This window comes from Schistocerca cancellata, chromosome 4, assembly GCF_023864275.1.
Source record: "Schistocerca cancellata isolate TAMUIC-IGC-003103 chromosome 4, iqSchCanc2.1, whole genome shotgun sequence".
NCBI classification, from domain to species: Eukaryota; Metazoa; Arthropoda; class Insecta; order Orthoptera; family Acrididae; genus Schistocerca; species Schistocerca cancellata.
Window position 1 is genome coordinate 585,097,410 of NC_064629.1, and position 21,311 is coordinate 585,118,720.

The window sequence follows — 21,311 nt, forward strand, 5'->3', positions numbered from 1 at the left end:
CAATACATATAGTTCTATAGTTATTTGATTATTAATCATATCTATCGTAGCGTTATTTAAAGCAAAAAAGTTTTCGTTCATCACAGGTTTGTTAGATACACCGAGAAAATATGGAATGAAAAAAGCTACAACCAAGAATCGAACACAGTCCAGCAGCTTGATAATCCAATGCCTTGAACGCTCGACCGCCGACTTACCTGTCTTAGACAGGTAGAATGACGGGTACCCAAGTTACAGCATGAAAACACTAAAACATTAATAACCAGTTTATCAACGTTGGACCCCACGTCATACGATTTTCCTTCATCAACTTTCATCTAAATTTCTTCAAAGCCTAGGGAAAAGCAAATCTAGCAAAAAGCCGATCTCTCTATTTTTAATACAGAACGTTCTCACACAACTTGATCGAAATCGGAAACCCACAACTCAACCAGCTCCCACCCACCTCTCTCTTGTTAGTTGGACACTTATAAAGGCATCCAAAAACAGTTAACTTTGTAGTACAATGAGCTGTGCAGCGTAAAAATCATATCATCAGTCTAACAAGGGGACCATCAGATCTGCTACTCACGAACTGTCCTCAGAATCTGGGTAACGGCTTTACATGCCACGGCTCAGAGTTTCCGAGGCAATCGACGTTTAAGCTCCATTCGTGCCCACTTTACCCGTAACGTTAGACACGTTTCGACCAAGTGAGGGTACTGTAGTGGTACGTGTTCAAGCCCCGTCTGTATAATGTCTCTTTTTTTCAATTTAATCGTACAGAATATGATTAAATAGTATATGTCATGCAAAATTATTCAAAAATAGTCATTTTCACCGTAGTAATTTAATTAATAAATCGGTCATTACAGAAAATCTTCTTCAAATGTGTATTCCGTAGGTTCCAGAATAGATTAGAGAATCGTCGTACTTGCTACGGCTTGCATTGCTAAAATAGAATCCGGATGATATTTGTCGCAGAAGCAACCGAAACACAAATTCGTAGTGCACCACGCACATTTAATGCCAGCTACTGCCTTGCAGGCACACGGACTTTTCAGAAGCAATTCCGGAAAATACAGTTCGTCTAAATTAAAAAGATTGTTCTTTCTTCGATCAACTTCCTGTGAACCACGCGTATTTGATCAATCCTGTGAAGGAACCTTCACTAAATTGATGCAGAATTAAAGCATATACTATTATGGAACCTTTCCTTGTCTTCAGAAAATCGGGAGATTTTTAAATTTTTTCCTGAAACTTTTAGCCTGCTTGTAAAAAGTAACCTCACACGGATGGCAAAATGGAGTACATTTGGGCATGATGACTTTGATGCAGAAGCATGCTTGTCTTTCATCTACAAAGATTTGATCGTGAAGTGTCTAATCAGTCTGCCCCGACCTCGAATCAATAACGCAAAGAATTTTGCTTGTCTCACGTAAGGACGAATGACATATTTTAAAACTATTCGTGCAGCAGTTTCGTGAACGCCTCTGATTTCGTGAAGTCTCAATTACTTTTTTAAATTTCTGATTAAACTTGTCAACTCTTTTTTGAAGAACCAACCAATTTTCCGGATAGTTCTTGCATACATAAAACGTAAGGGGATGTCTTTCCTGACGCACTTACAGTATACTGCGCTTTGAAGGCATGATTAATTTTCTTTACATCGGATTTTGCTTCTCCTTCTTCCGCAAGGGAACTTTTGTACGTCGATTCGTACTGGTTCAAATGGCTCTAAGCACTATGCGACTGAACATCTGACGCCATCAGTCCCCTAGACTTTAGAACTACTTAAACCTAACTAACCTAAGGACATCACACACGTCCATGCCCGAGGCAAGATTCGAACCTGCAACCGTAGCAGCAGCGCGGTTCCGGACTGAGGCGCCTAGAACTGCTCGGCCACAGCGGCCGGCGATTCCTACTGGAAGACGGTTTGATCGGTATTAATTACATAAGGGATGAGTACTTTCGTCTGTATCTACAACCCTTTCGCAGGTGCTAATAGACTCCTTCGCCCCTCGTTGAGAACTCTTTCGAGCTGTTCAAATATTTGGAATTTTAACTACGAACTACAAATGGAACACACGTTTGAAAAAAGCATGCAGTAATTGATTTATTAATGAAATTACTACGGCGAAAATGGCTATTTTTAAATAATTTTGCAGGACATATACTATTTAATGATATTCTGTACGATGAAATTGAGAGAAAAGGTTCACGAGCAGGGTTTAAACCTGTACCGCTAACGTATAGCCCATGTACTATCGTCGCTCGGTCAGACACAATTAACGTTACAGGTATAAGAGGGACGCATAAATCGATAACATCGATTTCATCGGAAACTTGGGACCGTCGCATGGAAAGTCGCTAGTCATGTGCTATGGACAGTTCCCCCTAAAACATACTTATGATATGCATTTAACAAATTTCACCAATATGTTTAGCGAATATCGCCCTGCAGTTTCGTTTCCACACAGCTCAATCTTTATGACGTAACATCTCCTGAATTATGTGTCGTACGATCACATATTTTTCTCAGATACATTCAGTGGTGTTATATGTGAAAACTGTCTGCAAAATTCGTTGTGAATGCTCTATGCGGCAGTTTTCATGCCTGAATAGCGAAAATTTAATAAGCGAGATACTTTTTTCCTTTAATTATTTTGTGGAAGGCGTCAGCAAGAAAAAGTCTCGTAAGGGTTTGAAATTATGTGTAAAATTTGTTATAAGGCACTAAGTGCTCTCAGTCGCAAATATGGGATGTATATAATCTGGCTATTAGAGCGTCGTGGGCTACAGTACTTTTGCACCCCCACCCCTTTGAATGGAAGGTGATTCTTACTTCCACAATGGTTCTCTCCAGTCAGTAAATGTTATATGCACAAAGTTTGGTTGAAATCGATCCAGTGGGTTAGGAGAAGAGTGGAACATACATACCGGCTGATCAAAAAGTCAGTATAAATTTGGAAACTTAATGAACCACGGAATAATGTAGATAAAAAAAATGGCTCTGAGCACTATGGACTTAACTTTTGAGGTCATCAGTCCCCTAGAACTTAGAACTACTTAAACCTAACTAACCTAAGGACATCACACACATCCATACCCGAGGCAGGATTCGAACCTGCGACCGAAGCGGTCGCGCGGTTCCAGACTGTAGCGCCTAGAACCTCTCGGTCACTTCGGCCGGCTAATGTAGATAGAGAGGTAAAAATTGACACACACTCTTGGAATGACATGGGGGTTTTATTAGAACCACCCCATATTGCTAGACGCGTGAAAGATCTCTTGCGTGCATCGTTTGGTGGTGATCGTGTGCTCAGCTGCCACTTTCGCCATGCTTGGCCTCGCAGGTCCCCAGACCTCAGTCCGTGCGCTTATTGGGTTTGGGGTTACCTGAAGTCTCAAGTGTATCGTGATCGACCGACATCTCTAGGGATGCTGAAAGACAACATCCGACGCCAATGCCTCACCATAACTCCGGACATGCTTTACAGTGCTGTTCACAACATTATTCCTCGACTACAGCTATTGTTGAGGAATGAAAGAATAATCTTCGCTTTGCTATGCTAATTATTGCTATTCTGATCAGATGAAGCGCCATCTGTCGGATATTTTTTGAACTTTTGTATTTTTTGGTTCTAATAAAACCCTATGTCATTCTAAGCATGTGTGCCAATTTGTACCTCTCTATCTACATTATTCCGTGATTTATTCAGTTTTCAAATTTATACTGACTTTTTGATCACCCGGTACATACAAAAACATACATGCATACATACATCCACTTTTATAATACAGGGAGAAGGAAAAATGTCGCACTTTGAGGTCAACATGCGATTCCTCATCCTGATTGAAAACAAAAGCTTATCTAGCAAAATCAGATTGGGAGCATCTTGAAAACATATGTGTGAATACGAGGAGCTGGCAACACTGTCACATCGTGGAGCGAATCGAAACGTGCAGAGCAAGGTGTATCACCTGCACTACCATACCAGCTCTCGTAGCTAGCTGAGTAGACAGCTGGGACATAAAAACCAGACCACCCTGGAGTTATGACGAATCTTCGTCAGTTCCTTTTTTTTATATTTTAGACGTCTGTTCCCTAGTTATCGTCGTTTATAAGCAGGACATCATTTTGTTACATGACAATGGCCTTTCACATGATAGTGGGGTTGGATTGTCTGGGGAAGGAGACCAAACAGCCAGGTCATCAGTCTCATCGGATTAGGGAAGGATGCGGAAGGAAGACGGCCGTGCCCTATCAAAGAAACTATCCCGGAAATTGCCTGAAGCGATTAAGAGAAATCACGGAAAACCTAAATCAGGTTGGCCGGATGACAGTGAGATCCACTAAACTGCATACATGTGTTACTAACTGTGCAGTGCACAACCATAAACTGGTCCCGTCAGGTTCACGTGGGGCGGCTTCCCGATGGAGCACACAACCAATAAATACATCGACATGCTTTTGGTGGTGTGTGCATCCGATAACCAAGCTGCTGCTGCTGCTGCTACCCGTGCGTATGCTGAACGGTACCCTCAAAGGCGCCGTTCCGATAAGGATGATTTTCGCCGCCTGGGGGCAACGTCTTCCGGGAAACCGTTAATTTTCGTCCACAAGTAATGGACAGAGAGACTCGGACTATACGTACTCCACAAACTGAAGACGCGATTCTTGAAACCGTTCACCAATTACCTCGGTGAAGTACCCGTGATATCGCAGGACAGTTCCAGACTCTCAAAGACTAGTTGTTGAAGTGTTGAACGCTGAAGAACTGTATCCATATCATTATGGGTAAACTCTACACCGGCGGCCAGAAGACCGCATTCGACGAGTAAAGTTTTGTGAATGGTTTGTGCACCAAGAGGAAGATACAGAACGTTTCATAAACAACATGATATGGATTGACGATTCAAGCTTCACTCGTGAAGGTATTTTCAACCGCCACATCAGCCATTATTGGTCGGAACACGACCCACATGTCACCTACGAATGTAGCTATTAGGCACGCTTTCGCATAAAGCTATGGGCTGGAATCGTGGGAGGAGTGCGTTTGGGGCCTTACCTATTACCAGACAAATTGAATAAGCCCCCATATCGTACGTTTCTTTGCAATACTTTGCCGGACACATTACAAAACGTTCCACTCGGTGTTTGGCGACAGCTATGGTTTCAGTATGATAGTGCACAACCGCACTTTAGAATGAATGTGCTTAACTACTTAAATGAAGAGTTTCCAGGGAAATGGATTGGTCATTGAAGTCCAGTGTTCTGGTCTCCACATTTCCCGGACCCTAATCCGTAAGATACTTATTTGTGGGGATACTTATACGGACAGATTCAGCGAGTAGCAAAGTGTTTACAAATGCAAGGTGGTCACTTTGAACATCATCTCTAAAGTGAACGTTGCTCGCACGTTGAGGTACTAGCTCTTTGAAGATAAACCTGGACATGAAACGTACAGAATGGAATTATTGTGCGTAGCATAATGTGCAATCTTGTGTAGATTACCTATTGTGTTTATTGTGCCTCATTGGATACAGATCATGTTACTCTATCCACTATTACTTCCTATTGGTTTTATTTGTGTCATGGAGGAAACAATGTGGTCGTTTACGTCGGTAAGAAGTTCATGCTCAAATAAAGATAACAGTAACAGAAAGAAATACACAAGATACTTAAAAAACAAAGTTTGCTCGCACGCGACTCGAATATTGGCGAATCTGCATGTCCGTTCCGCACGGCATTGACTCGTCTTACTGAGCTTATGGGACGACTCCGGCACAGTGTAAGTTCATGCTACACCTGTTCTTGACCACGCTACATGCAGTTACAGCGTTGCCAGAGCTTCGTTTTAAAAATCGCATTTGTATTAAACCTACTGGCGGGACAAGGTTTCGCTAGATCCGCGTCTGTCATGAATTAGGACGAGGAATTGTATGTCGACCACCTAGTGCGGGAGTTTTTCTTCACCTTATATGTATTGATGTATGGTTCAGATGGCTCTAAGCACTATGGGACTCAACATCTGAGGTCATCAGTTCCCTAGACTTAGAACTACTTAAACCTAACTAACCTAAGAACATCACACACATCCATGCCCGAGGCAGGATTCGAACCTGCGACCGTAGCAGCAGCGCGTTTCCGGACCGAAGCGCTTAGAACCGCTCGGCCACATCGGCCGGCTTATTGATGTATGGATGGATGCCAAGATGGGATCTTAGACGCCTATTTCAATAAAATGGGAACACTGATGAAGCTCGCTAACACATGCCTGTGCTGTGATAAATCAACTTTGAAGTAGCCTGTACGAACCCTGTGGAGGAAGAAATTTTCATTGCAAGTATTTGACCAGAGGAGGAGGATAGTTGACGGCATAAAGTTCCTGGTCACCAAACTCTGCGCTTACGTTCTGGTTTAAGTTCCAAACCCGTCCGTAGAGTCCCACGATGTGAGTGCTCGTCACGCTACCGATAGTGGCCCGTTCGTGGAAGGGGGCGTTAAGCTAGATGCCAAGTCTTCCTTAGTGCTATTCGAAACGATTAGACATCAGGTTTCACTCTCTCCCTTATTTATCCCAATAGCATACAAAACAAAACTCGATGCTACATTATACACGGCCATTAGTCACTTACACTCAACTGACACACTTACAACTCTCGCACACCGCGAAGGAAGGAGCCATTGGGCGCGGAGGAAGAAAATCTTTCCACATTACGCAGCTGAACCTACCACTTTGAGTTGCCCAGCGAACAATGCTATAAGATTCTTTTTCATGTGTGTTTAAGGCGCTAGAGATAGAGAAAAAGCATGCATTTCACACAGTCCATACAGAAATATCCGTTTCTGTGTCATCGAATATTGTTGCCTTACATAAACGTCCTTCACACATACAAAATCTCTCATGAAACTACTGAGCGAATTTACACAGTGCTGGGACACTGGACTCACGTTCAGGACGACTGCCGTTCAAATCCCATCCGGCAGTCGAGAGCTAGGTTTTTCACAGTATCTCTACATTACTTAAGGCAAATGCTGTGATGGTTTCCTTGAAGATGACACAGCTGATTTCTTTACCCATCCTAGCTTCTACTCAGTCTCTCATGACCTCATTGTCGACAGATCGTTAACTCCTAATCTCCTTTCTCCAAAAACTTGTTTGCTACAAATGGAAAGCACCATTCACCGCCAGTTCATACTGCATAGCCCTTTCTTCATTGGAAGTTAGAGCCACCTGTAGACCACTGACTTGTCTGAGTGGTGTAGCTCAGCATATAACTCAGCGAGGGTAATAGAATGCTTACATGTCCTCTTTCATTAGAGGTAATAAATGATATTGTACTTCGTGAGCCCCACAGCCTGCCTGAAAGTGAACGGGTCCCAATTTTTGCTATGTTTCCCCAGAATAGCGTATGACATGACAAATGTTCGTATCACACTATTGATAATTTTCCCTTTGCCTTCATGGCAGAGGGGACACGAGGGATGATGGCATAAAATCCCTGGTCATCAGTCCTTGCGCCTGGGTCCTAGATTAAATTCCAAACCTCTCCGCAGTTTCTCATGAAGTGAGGGCATGCGACACTCTTAATGGTGATCCGCCTGTCGGAGGGGCATTAAGTTCGGCGGCCCCCTGATGTTCTCCAAGTGGAGTAAGCTATATGCCGGCACCGGGCCTCACCCTCTCCTTTCATCATCTCCAACACGAACATGATGCTACACTTCAAAGATCCACTTACGCACACAGCTTTCATATTCCGCGAAGGGAAGATCCTTTTCCTATTATGTGGCTAAACCTCCCCTTTTTGGGCCTCCCAGTCATTCATGCTATACGACTTTCCTTTTTAATGTTTATAGAACGCGGGGCCTTCTAGCCAACACCTTCAGATATCAACCATCAAATCCTGGAGCCAGTCATAAAGCTGAGTGTAAGTGGGCAGGTGCATGTGCACATCATACAACATTAATGACCTTTTGGAAATCGACAAAAATCTTTTGAACTCAGTAATCTGTGGCATACGATTGATTTCATATTAAGTATTTGTTCCATAAAATGATCTGCCCTTCTTAAAACCACCTTGATATTCACCTAAATTACTCTCCGGTGTTGTTTCTGCTCTGTTTAGTATAATTTTGGAGAATGTTATTTGCAAATGCTTCCACAGAAATTCCTCTGTAGTTGTTAACATCTTGTTTATTGCGTTTCTTACGTGTCAATGTCACCTTCTACTCTCCCGGAAGTTTTCTGTTTCCAGGTTTTTCTCAAAGATTAACTTTAGCTCTTTTTTTTTCCTTCAAATGTTCTGCTGTAGTAGAGTCGTCTCCACTGGCTTTATAATGATTTAATAACTTCTTCTAAGTCTTTGATAGTTGGCAATAAATGATCTTGTAGATAGCCACGTGCGTTTGAATATTTGAGCCTATGGATTGGTTCTGGGCAATTAAGAAAGTGATCAAAATATTTTGAAAGTATTTAGAAATTTTCAGTAGCACAAAAGCAAGATCGGTAAGCCTGATCCCACACCCCTCTGTTGTTAAATTTACATTTGAATTAGATTACCTAACTCTTTCAATCTCACTTTATCCTCCAAAGATTCACAGGGCCCCTTTAGCAGATCATCTACAGAAAACACTTTGATACTAAATTTCCTCGTATAGTCGCTTTTTTCTTCCATCTAGGCTATAGCCTTTTGACTTACAAGGGTAGCAATCGTAACTAAATTGACTATATTAATTTTATGTAAATGAATTCAACTGTTTAAATATATTTAAATTTTATAATTAATAGTTTAACGTTACAAGAAATGAAAGGGAAAGAATTTGGTAACAGCAGCACTCGAACCTGGGTTGAGGTCATTACGTTGGAAAACTCAGGCACTGTGCAGTTACAATGGCTCCTCAAAAACCACTCGTGCTCTACGCTTGCAAATTATGTTACAAGCAGCTTCAAAGAAAAATACTGACGTCGTGCTGTAAGCAATGTAGTAGCACTCATGGTGCCAAAAGGGATGTCATCACAACTGAGCACGTGCGATAAAAAATATACTGCTGCGTCCCTTCTCAGAGTTGACCGCAGTGCGGCTGACCATCATTTTAGCACTGTACACTAGTTTCTTGTTACTGCGGAGAGCGCGCTATAAAACGTGTATCTGTTCGTTCTATTTGTATGTTCAAAGAGTAATGGCATAACTTTAGAGCGATTTCAGGCTCGCATTCAATGAAAAATGGCATTATTTTAGTGTGATATTTACAGTGTGCATTAGCACATGATAACCGGCCCACTGTATAGACTTCTGCTTCAGCACGTTACTGTTTGTTTTACACTCCTACCTCTTACAGATGGTGTTCCACGCGTCGTACTGGCTTTTGGATGCAATACTACACACGTATCTTCAATGAGATATGAATTCCTCTTAATACCTTCTGATCATCTCGTACAGCTTAACTAAACTGTGTAATTCTCCACTACAGTTCTTAAACCATATCATCGTTAGTGCTGTGCACTTCACTTCTTAGATAAACCCAGACCGAAAACTACAGTGGATTGTAGTCAGGTGATCTTGAACGCTAAGGTACAGGCCCTGCATGACCTACGCATCTTGGCGCATTAGACGCCGCCTTACGCCAGCAGCAAAAGGTACCAGCTCCCCGATCACGCATGTACCACATTCCCCAAAGTAATGCAAGGGGAACATCCTCAAGCAATCCTGGACAATCCTACAACGAAAACTGAGGAGAACTATGTGGCTCAATGATACATAATCACCTAGCAACCCTAGTTGCACATTCAATAAGAAACGGTGCTGGTGTGGTGACTCACGAACAGCATATGGGTTTACGAAAAAATTGAGCCCGACTAGATGAGGACTGAATCGAAAAGTTTTCGTTTCGAATACATGTGTACAAAGTTGGAGAATATTACATAGGTAAGTCAGTGGTGGCTTGAAACCACACAGTCACAGTTATCTTGCAATCGGCTCATTTGCAGACTCTTAATGACTGGAATCTTTTTGCTTCTATTATTGTTTACTATACAGGGTGAACATTAATAAAATCTAAAAACTGCAGGGACGAATTCCTGACTGGAAATAGAGGAAAAGGGTCCTATGAACATCTGTCCGAAAATGCATCGTTGCCAAAGTAGATGACGCTAACGAATCAAAGTTTCTCTCACCACGTGCTGTGCGTTCCTTGTGTGTTGCAGGACGTGTGACTGACGCAACATACGGTAAGCAACAGAATGGTCCGGTATTCAACTCAGGAACAAGCCGAGATGGTGTTTGTGTCAAACATTTGACTCCTATTGATTTGGTTTACACTTTATAATTAAGAATTTAGCTGTTTCGTGTCTACTGAACGATTTTCAACTTAAGTAACACGTTCTTGGTACCCAATAATGTAATTTTGATATACAGTTCAATAAAAATAGAAACAGACCGACTGAAAATGGCCTTTCATTAACGAACAACGTATTTCGAACACTGTGGGATAGCTATCATGAAGTTATTTACGTAACGTCTTTTTTCTTCGATTCCCATCATTTCAGCATAAAACACGTTTTCGTCTACATGCTGTGACGGAAGATCTATTCAGTTTCGAAGACAGACTCTATTCTTGACGTCAAAACCGGAAGCCCACGCGTTTCGTTAGTCTGCGCACAGGTTTAGTGTGAGTCTGAGTGTAGCCATTCTGTTGCTCCGTGTTTGCAGGTTAAATATATGAGACAAAAATGGTGACTAGGCTCAAACACATGTTGGTCAAGTGATGAATTCATATGAAGGAATGGACACGAAATACTGACAGTGGAGACAATGGACCACAATATTGGTTTTGTGTACTACATTACTTTCAGATGAGAACGAAAAAAGGGAAGGGCCATAAAGAATTTCAAGGCATATATATGACACGTTTATGTACGATCTGTCAGATGGAAACGGTAGAGAGGCAGCACGGCTAGACCAAAAGAAGTACCCTCACAGACACCAACATCACACAACATTTCACGCCCTTTTTGGGTGTTTGTGTGATCATGGGTCTTTTCAGACCGACGAACGTACAGGGAGGCGGCGGTGTGTGCGTACACCAGATTTGGAGGAGCGGGTTTTACATGATATTTAGAGGAACCCTACTACAATCTCCTGGCAAATAGCCCGTCAACGTGGTGTAAGTCAAATAATTCTGTGTATCCTGCATGACAATCGCTACCATCCCTATCACCTGCAACGAGTCTCAAGTATTATTAGCAGCGGATTTCCCTCTATGGGGAGGAGTTTGTCCATAGCTTTTGCACCAGGCCATGACGATTATGGGATTTCTGTCACCAGCCCCTTTACAGACGAAGCAACCTTTACCAGAAATGGCATCATCAATCTGCATAATCGTCATCTGTGGCCTGCATACAACATTCGGGGAATGGTTGAGGCGTATCATCAGCATCGATTCAACATCTGTGTTCGGGCAGGGATTCTTGGCGACCACATGCTTGGACCGGTTATTATTCCACAACGCCTCGACAGAGCGACGTACCTGGATCTCTGCGGAATACTCTGCCTGGGCTGCTTGAGAATGTGCATTTGGCAGTACGACAGGTTATGTGGTTTCTGCATGACTGAGTACCACCTCGGTCCGCATTAAAGTTCACCGACACTTCAACATCTTCCCTGACGTTGGATAGGACGTAGCGGCCCTATAACATTGCCTGTTAGATCAGCGGATTTAAACCCCCTGGATTTTTATCTCTGGGGGCATCTGAAAAGCGTTGTGTATGCTGAACCAGTTCCTAATGTGCAGGCCCTTAAACGGCGTGTTCAAGACCCCTGTGACGCTATTCGGAGAGAGCCCGGAACTTGCGAAAGAGTGCGGCAATCCATGAATGACGTGTGAATGCATGCATTGCGTTCCATGGAGGCCACTTTGAACATCTGTTGTGAAGTGTATGTGATGCACCTCTGTACGGTGTTCCGGTATGTTTTGTTGTCGTTGCACGACATGTTCATAGGACCTTTTTTCTTCCCTTTACCGTCAGGAATCTGTTATTGAAGTTTGTCGGTTTTATTAATGTTCACTCAGCATAGCCCAAGTCAGGTTTCGCTTTTGTGATAGAACCTGATGTATACATAGTTTTCACATGATAGTTAAACGTCCAAATAAATTACGAAAGATTATCATTTCGTTATAACGATACGTTGACACTGATAGTATTAACAAACTAGCGACCTGTCCCGGTTTCGCACAGGTAGCATTAAATACCTATGGCCAGATGACTTGACTGGCGTACCGTTCTTTTTTGTGGGCCACGAATTATTCAGAGAATAGTGTTAAGTGCGTGAATATCATCATTTTCATATAACTTACCGACGTGAGCAGCGCATGGTAGGAAAACTGTCTGGAGGCAAGAGTGTTTTCTGTTACATGCAGAATTGGCGTTTGGAGTGACATCTCATGGTAGTGATGGGAGCACATCGTGATGTAAGTACTACGTTTACAACCAATATACTGCATGCATGTGTGAGGGATTCAAAATGTATCTGAGGCTGGCTGAGGTGGCGCAAACAAAATAAAAAATAAAAGATACACACATGACGTACAAGTACAAGTCGTGTTACAGCATACTTCTTGTGACGCTTTCTAAGCGTTGTGATGCATTGTTGAGACTCGTTGCCGCAATTCCTTGTCGTAGGCTCTTGATAGCAGGCTTCTTCGGCGTGCCACGATGTAGTTCTGATTCGAGGAAAGAGGAAAGCTGAGTCATCTCTTGCGCTGCTGACAGAATGTACTCCATGTAAGCGAAGAGAAGTTGCTGAAGTAGTTTTACGGGATACGTTTTACTTGAAGCATAAAAAAAAAGCGCCACATATTTTGGATTCGCACATTTTTTCACTATGCAACTATTCTCTAACGATTTCAGGGAAACTATGGGTTAATACTGTAGTTTATTATATACCGAAGAAGTAGTGTTCTCTCGTATAGAGCATGTTCTGGCTGAGCTTGTGGTAGTTATTTGATGTTAATCTTAAGTGCGTACATGTTACCACATTTCGATTATGTAAATCTACTACAGTGCAAATTCAGTGAAACAATTATTGTGATAATTAGTCACATTTTACACTTGTGCCGTATTTGGCAGAGATGTATTCTTGAGCAATTCATGTAGGTTATGTAGGTATCCGACGCTTCAAAATTTTTGCAGCAACATTCATGTTGTAAGATGGTAGAAAATGACATTAGTGTATTATCTTGTGTTGTACCCTGCAGAGTTTCCTGTGAAAACTCTACCAACTACCGAAACCGGTACAGAATAAATAAAACTCTACAGCTATTGGCACGAAAAATGGATTTTTCCAAATATTTATCGGCTGTCGACAACCACTCGAAGAAAGCTTTATAAAATTATCAGAGTCTTTCAAACTGGAACTCTTACATCGCAGCCTGACGATACGGTAGCTATCTTTTCTTCATTGGTCATATTTATTACGAAACTTCAAAGTTGAGTAGTTCATTGCCCGTTGCTCGAAGAATTTTCAGTGACTTAAAAGTGCCATTTGCGATTGCTAATGTAAGGGAAGCAGAAATTCGCAGTCTGAATTTTTCGTCATATTTCGAAATGCGCCGGCTGCTGTGACCGAGCGGTTCTAGGCGCTTCAGTCCGGAATCGCGCTGCTGCTACAGTCGCAGGTTCGCATCCTGCCTCGGGCATGGATGTGTGTCCTTAGGTTAGTTAGGTTTAAGCAGTTATAAGTCTAGGGGACTGATGACCTCAGATCTTAATTCCCATAGTGCTTAGAGCCGTTTGAACCATTTCAAAATGCATCCCTACCCATCTGTAGAAATATTTGTAAATATTGTGTATTCATCAGCAAGAAATTTCTGAATCCCATTCAAGAATGCCTTGCCCATGTCTTTGCGATATTTAAAAGGCTTAAATCTCATCCTCACCAGTAGAAATTCGTTTACCAGTCTTCTGTATAACTTGAAAGTGTCTAAACAAACAATATCTTTCGCCCTACCAAGCAGAGAATCGTGTTCGCATCTACACTCCTGGAAATGGAAAAAAGAACACATTGAAACCGGTGTGTCGGACCCACCATACTTGCTCCGGACACTGCGAGAGGGCTGTACAAGCAATGATCACACGCACGGCACAGCGGACACACCAGGAACCGCGGTGTTGGCCGTCGAATGGCGCTAGCTGCGCAGCATTTGTGCACCGCCGCCGTCAGTGTCAGCCAGTTTGCCGTGGCATACGGAGCTCCATCGCAGTCTTTAACACTGGTAGCATGCCGCGACAGCGTGGACGTGAACCGTATGTGCAGTTGACGGACTTTGAGCGAGGGCGTATAGTGGGCATGCGGGAGGCCGGGTGGACGTACCGCCGAATTGCTCAACACGTGGGGCGTGAGGTCTCCACAGTACATCGATGTTGTCGCCAGTGGTCGGCGGAAGGTGCACGTGCCCGTCGACCTGGGACCGGACCGCAGCGACGCACGGATGCACGCCAAGACCGTAGGATCCTACGCAGTGCCGTAGGGGACCGCACCGCCACTTCCCAGCAAATTAGGGACACTGTTGCTCCTGGGGTATCGGCGAGGACCATTCGCAACCGTCTCCATGAAGCTGGGCTACGGTCCCGCACACCGTTAGGCCGTCTTCCGCTCACGCCCCAACATCGTGCAGCCCGCCTCCAGTGGTGTCGCGACAGGCGTGAATGGAGGGACGAATGGAGACGTGTCGTCTTCAGCGATGAGAGTCGCTTCTGCCTTGGTGCCAATGATGGTCGTATGCGTGTTTGGCGCCGTGCAGGTGAGCGCCACAATCAGGACTGCATACGACCGAGGCACACAGGGCCAACACCCGGCATCATGGTGTGGGGAGCGATCTCCTACACTGGCCGTACACCACTGGTGATCGTCGAGGGGACACTGAATAGTGCACGGTACATCCAAACCGTCATCGAACCCATCGTTCTACCATTCCTAGACCGGCAAGGGAACTTGCTCTTCCAACAGGACAATGCACGTCCGCATGTATCCCGTGCCACCCAACGTGCTCTAGAAGGTGTAAGTCAACTACCCTGGCCAGCAAGATCTCCGGATCTGTCCCCGATTGAGCATGTTTGGGACTGGATGAAGCGTCGTCTCACGCGGTCTGCACGTCCAGCACGAACGCTGGTCCAACTGAGGCGCCAGGTGGAAATGGCATGGCAAGCCGTTCCACAGGACTACATCCAGCATCTCTACGATCGTCTCCATGGGAGAATAGCAGCCTGCATTGCTGCGAAAGGTGGATATACACTGTACTAGTGCCGACATTGTGCATGCTCTGTTGCCTGTGTCTATGTGCCTGTGGTTCTGTCAGTGTGATCATGTGATGTATCTGACCCCAGGAATGTGTCAATAAAGTTTCCCCTTCCTGGGACAATGAATTCACGGTGTTCTTATTTCAATTTCCAGGAGTGTATATCTGAAAGTGAGTTACATGCTGCGCTTTTCTTAATGCGTAAAGAATTGGAAACCAGGCGTTTTAGATTAGAGTGCTCTTTTCTCTATGCAGTTATTAAGAAACGATTGCAATCAATTGGATATCACTTTGGCAACTTGCGTGTCCGTAACAAGTTATCCAGACTTGAAAAAGGAAGCTACATCGTTATGAGGCATCAGAGTCAAGTTTCGTTTCTGGCGAATCTCCAAATCATTGAGAGGTGAAAGCTAGGTTAAAAGGCAGAGTGAATATAAAAGTGAACCAGCCAGGATTCTATCCTACAATCTTCCGGTTTTTAGGCAGACGCTTTACCACTTTTTTCTGTCATTGTTCTCGGCATTTGATTTGGGTGGACGTCACAGGACATCCCTTCAAGTTGATCGTTGAGTATTTCACTCAGTATTTTTATTAAAGAGGCCGGCCAGCCAGCCAGCCTTTCGACCGAAAACGCTGAGCTGCCGTGAAGAAATTACTTCAGTTTCAGAAAAAATTGTATGACTTATTCAAGAGAAAGAGCTTCACAAAGTGAACGAGTGAATAACACGGTCACCCACCTCTAGCCATTGTTGTTGTGGTCTTCAGTCCGGAGACTGGTTTGATGCAGCTCTCCATGCTACTCTATCAAAAAATGGTTCAAATGGGTCTGAGCACTATGGGACTTAAATTCTGGGGTCATCAGTCCCCTATAACTTAGAACTACTTAAACCTAAGTAACCTGAGGACATCACACACATCCATGCCCGAGGCAGGATTCGAACCTGCGACCGTAGCGGTCGCGCGGTTCCAGACTGTGGCGCCTAGAACGGCTCGGCCAACCTGGTCGGCCGCTACTTTATCCTGCGAAAGTTTCTTCATTTCCCAGTACCTACTGCAACCTACAACCTTCTGAATCTGTTAAGTGTATTCATCTCTTGGTCTCCCACTACCATTTTTACCCTCCACGCTGCCCTCCAAAACTAAATTGGTGATCCCTTGATGCCTCAGAATATGCTCTACCAACCGATCCCTTCTTCCTCTGGCCATTATTCCAGCAATTATTCTGTTTCGCACTGATTGATAGAGTTGTTGAATGTCCTCCTGGCGGAGATCATGCCAGATTCTGTCCAATGGGCGCATTAGATAGTTAAAATCCAAACTCTCACCGTGTGCGGGCGGGCATTAACTCGCTAAAATGCAAATCCAGGATGGCTTTTCATGAAGGACAAAAAAACAGGGTGTAGAATAAAGTCGACGTACCGCTGTGCTTTAAGGGTGCCGCGGATGATAATTAAAGGGGTCCTGGTATGAAATGAAATGTCAGCCCAGACCATTATTCCTGGTTGTCGGGGCGTATGGCGGGCGACAGTCAGGTTGGTAGCCCATCGCTGTCTGGAGCGTCTCCCGCACGTCTTCGCTGGTCATCGGTGCTCAATTCGATGTGGGACTCATCACTCAAGACAATTCTACTCCATTCAATGAGATTTCAGGCCGAAGACGTGTCTGGGGACGCCTCATACAGCGGTGGGATACCAACCTGACTTTCGCCAGTCTTACGGTCCGACAACCAGAAGGGATGGTTTTCGGTGGCGTTTCTTTTCATAGAAGGACCCCTTCGTGGTACCCGCACAGCATTATGGGCAGAGCTCTCCAACCAGCTCGGGATTTTGATGATCTAACACTCCAATTGGGCAGAATTGGGCACGATATCCCTCACGAGGACATCCAACATTTCTATCACTCTATGCCAAGCCAAATAACTGCTTGAATAAGCGCCAGAGGTTGACCATCGCGTTGTTGATTTGCTCAATTTGTGATGTTCTTTCTCTTGAATAAGTCGTCCAATTTCTATGAAATTGTGATCAGTTGTTTGCATCTATATGTACATAAAACCTACCGATTTAAGTCCCGCTTCAACAATTCCTTCGTGATGTGTCGTTAGCAAATTTTTTGTGTGGTGTCACCGCAAGGCACCACTCTTGCTAGGTTGTAGGCTTCAAATCGGCCGCGGTCCATCAGTACACATCGGACCCGCGAGTCGCCACTGTCGACGCTAGCAGACCGAGCGTCGCCATTCGGCTGGGCTTACGAGACAAGCTAGCGCACTGGCCCAGTTCTACAGCCGACTTTAATAGGAACAGTTCACTTCTTATAGCTTCAGAGATCTCATTTGCAGAGACGCTAGTTAGCACAGCCTTTAGCTAAGTCAGTAGCTACGACCTAGCAGGCGCCACATACAGTTTATGCATTGACAATTGATCCATATGTGTGAAGCAATCAGAATTGTAAAGAAGTATTCGCAGTTCAGTCTATAACTGCACTTGAAATAGTATTGTGCAAAGTCAAGGTCGACGTTCACCGCTGATGCTGAATTAAAGCTAAGTATTTAATTGTATTCCTGTCTACTAACTTCTAATCACCTAAGATGTTCCAGATACATCCCGTCAAGTATAGTTCATTGATCCTCACGTCAGCCTACGTGATCAACGAGTGCAGTTAATGGCCACACCTCGTGATCATACTAAGAGTCAAATTGCGTGACTCTGCCGAGTCACCCTTTTTCCAGGAGGCCCATAGTTCCGCTTCATACATAACATTTTGTCTTAGAGTGTATTCATAAATTATATACAAAAAATATTCCACGTGAATCAGTGTATCTATCAGTCAAAAATGGGTCAAAATCTCTACAGCAATGCTGGAGATTAGTCTGCACATACAGACGGACGCGAGGCGGCGACTTCAGTATATGTATAACATGTGAAGAAGAGATGAGCGCTAGTTGAGTCAGTTGTTCTTCCAATAACTGCTCGATGATATTGAGTACACAACGCAAGACACAAATTAGGTATGGCAGATGTGGATTTGAACCGTGCTTTTCGTACAAAAGTCCATCATTGCGCCATCTCACATTGTACTGCAAAAGACAATGATCTAAATGTGGAGGGACTGATAAAGAACGGCAGCTGTTTCCTGGAGCAGACAGTAGGAAACAAAGGCAGCACTGGGCAACAACTCCGTTAAAAGCGTTGAGTCCTGTACGTCAACGAAGAAGAGCCGTATCAGGGTGACTGGGCAGAATCTGGGAGGGGAAACGAGTGGACGATAGCAGGGAAAGTAGGGGAGGCAGCGGTGGGGAGAGATTGCCGCAATCCTCACTGCGTAGTCTTAGTCGTGCTCCGTGCCTCGCCGCAAAACAACTCACCTGCTCCTTTCTCTGACTTGTGTGCTCCCTGCGCAGCTTCTGTGGGTCCGGCGAACCTTCACTTATTTTCCAGCATCTCTATTTCTTCAATAAAAACCTTTATATAAATTTAGTGAGCTTCCACTACCCTACACTCAGATCTTCTAATAAACACGTTCTGTTCTTCAGTACTGACGCTGGGTGGTGTTCGTTCCACAGTTTTATTGACAGTTCCCAGTAGCTTTGCATTTTAAAAATGGCTCTGAGCACTATGGGACTCAACTGCTGTGGTTATAAGTCCCCTAGAACTTAGAACTACTTAAACCTAACTAACCTAAGGACAGCACACAACACCCAGCCATCACGAGGCAGAGAAAATCCCTGACCCCGCCGGGAATCGAACCCGGGAACCCGGGCGTGGGAAGCGAGAACGCTACCGCACGACCACGAGAAGCTTTGCATTTCGAAGCTTCCCAGGAGAAAACAGTTACAGCCCCGTCATTTTTATATAAAAAAAAGGGGCAAATGTCTGTTTTTCGAATAACACACGAGTTCATGATCCTGCTGGATAAAACTCAAGTGCATTTTAAAAATAGTTTATAAGCGTGAATGTCACAATTGCTGCTATCACTAGAAAAAAATGACGTAGTGCGTTGGCATTCGGGAGTAGCACGATTCCAGTTTCCATGAGACTATTCTTCCCTTGGTGTCAAAAATCATGTAGGGTGACTGCGGGTGACCACGGCCGATTTCTTTGCTTATCTTGAACTGCCAAGCTAGTGCTCCATTTATTAATGACCTCGACGCCGATAGGGCGGCACTTTAACTTTCTTTCATTCGTAAAAAAAAAGGAAGATCCAACAGTGTCATGCTTAGTAGCTATAGACAGCAATCAGTCGTCATCAAAAATTCAAAGATAGTCATGCGATAACGTGACGTTCTCAAACGGGTCCAATGAATATTATGTTCGTCTACTTGATTAGGACTGATCGCTTTGTTCTCATGACCTTAGGCCTTTTCATGGTCAAATAGGTGGAGCTACAAAGAAAGATAGCTGGTGTGGTAACTTCCTCATACTGATCCCTCAACATGTGGCCTACCACATCATTGCTCAGCGATGCTAGACAGGGAGGTAAATAGTCGTGAGTGGAAAGTACAAAGAAGATCATTATTCTCTTTGTTGGACAATATCACTCAGCGCGATTGTGGATAAACGACAGCCCTCATTTAATGTGATTTCTGAAGCAACACATGCTAATTTGTGTCACTAATGGCTGTCACTTAGGATATATACCAATACTGTTTCTGCGACAAGTCACGCCTCTGGTGTAAATCTTTTATTTTGCATTCCATATATATGTACATCCTCATTTTACAGTGCTTTTAAAAAATTTCTTAGACGTTATAAATTAATACTAATGCAAATACAAAACGGATCGTAGAAAATGTTGCAGGAGCTATTCGTAAAAGGAAGATTATGCTTTCCACAATTTCGTTACTTCAATAAGCATTTCGGAGGCTGTCTCACATTGACAGACCATATCCCGCAAAACATGATACAAATCGACATTTAAGAATTCAACATGTTCCACACTCTGTCCCCATAAAAGGTACACGAAAATAATTAAATGGGTATAAACGAAGACATCACGTTTTCTACATTACAGGGAATTTATTCGCAGTTACGAATATGGGCAACCATCATCTGTATATTGAAATGACGACGATGAAAATTTGTACCAGACCGGGACTCGAACCCGAATTTCCCGCTAATCGTCAGCGTTCGCCTCACAATTAGGCTTTCCGAGCATGCTCCACGGCGAGACCCAAACTTTCATACGTCGTCAACCATACAACCTGCACTCGTACATTCATTACGTACATTCCCGTACAGGGGAGACATTTTAACTGAAAGTCGCTTGCCCGGTGACTGTGAATAAATACTATATTGCAGGGCCTGTGTTGTTCAGAATTACAATATCGCTTTTTCTAGACTTATGTTTGGGAGCTAAAATTACTTTACCTACAGACAGACGATTAAAATATTATACCTGAACTATTCCTCTAGCTCCACAATTCATCAGTTAGAAAACTGTGGAAAATAACTTCACTAAAAGATTGACTTTTACATCAGAAATCAACTTGTACCAAAATCTGTAACGACAAAGATGAGTGTCTACCCTCTGAAAAGCAAAGAATCGCTATCAATAGAAGTATGGTTGGAAATCGAGTTATAGTTCTGTGGCATTTCAAGACGCTTGGGAATAATCCTAAAAGACCATTCACATAAAAAGAGGACTGTACAAATTATAAATTCAAAGCTCCCGCCCAAAACAATTTGCTGCGTAAACTGACCAACTAGCATTGCTGTAATCACCTAGCAACTATCCCCTCATCGGCTCAATAACAATGGTTCTTTGTTACCCCAGTTTAAAGGCCCATTAAATTCACAAGGAATGTGAAACACATAATATTCCAAAGAAAGTAGAAGCTTACATAGAGAAGAGACGAAAGATTTAGAATGTAGTCCGGGGCACTAAAGTAACAGATGGGGAAAAGAAATAGTAGGTCCCATAGTGTGATCTTCTTTCCGGCTGGATTCAAATTATTTTAAAATTCTTCCAACAGTGGGATTAAATTCAGTTACATCCAGGATCAGCCCACGGAGCCACAATTAATTATCTTTCG

The 21,311-nt window shown here is 43.6% G+C and overlaps 1 protein-coding gene across 1 annotated transcript in view; it reads right to left on the reverse strand.

The window, feature by feature from the left end:
- Positions 1-21,311, reverse strand: part of LOC126185200 (kelch-like ECH-associated protein 1B) — a 461,339-nt gene that overhangs the window by 328,474 nt on the left and 111,554 nt on the right. The gene's annotated exons all lie outside the window — the stretch shown is intronic.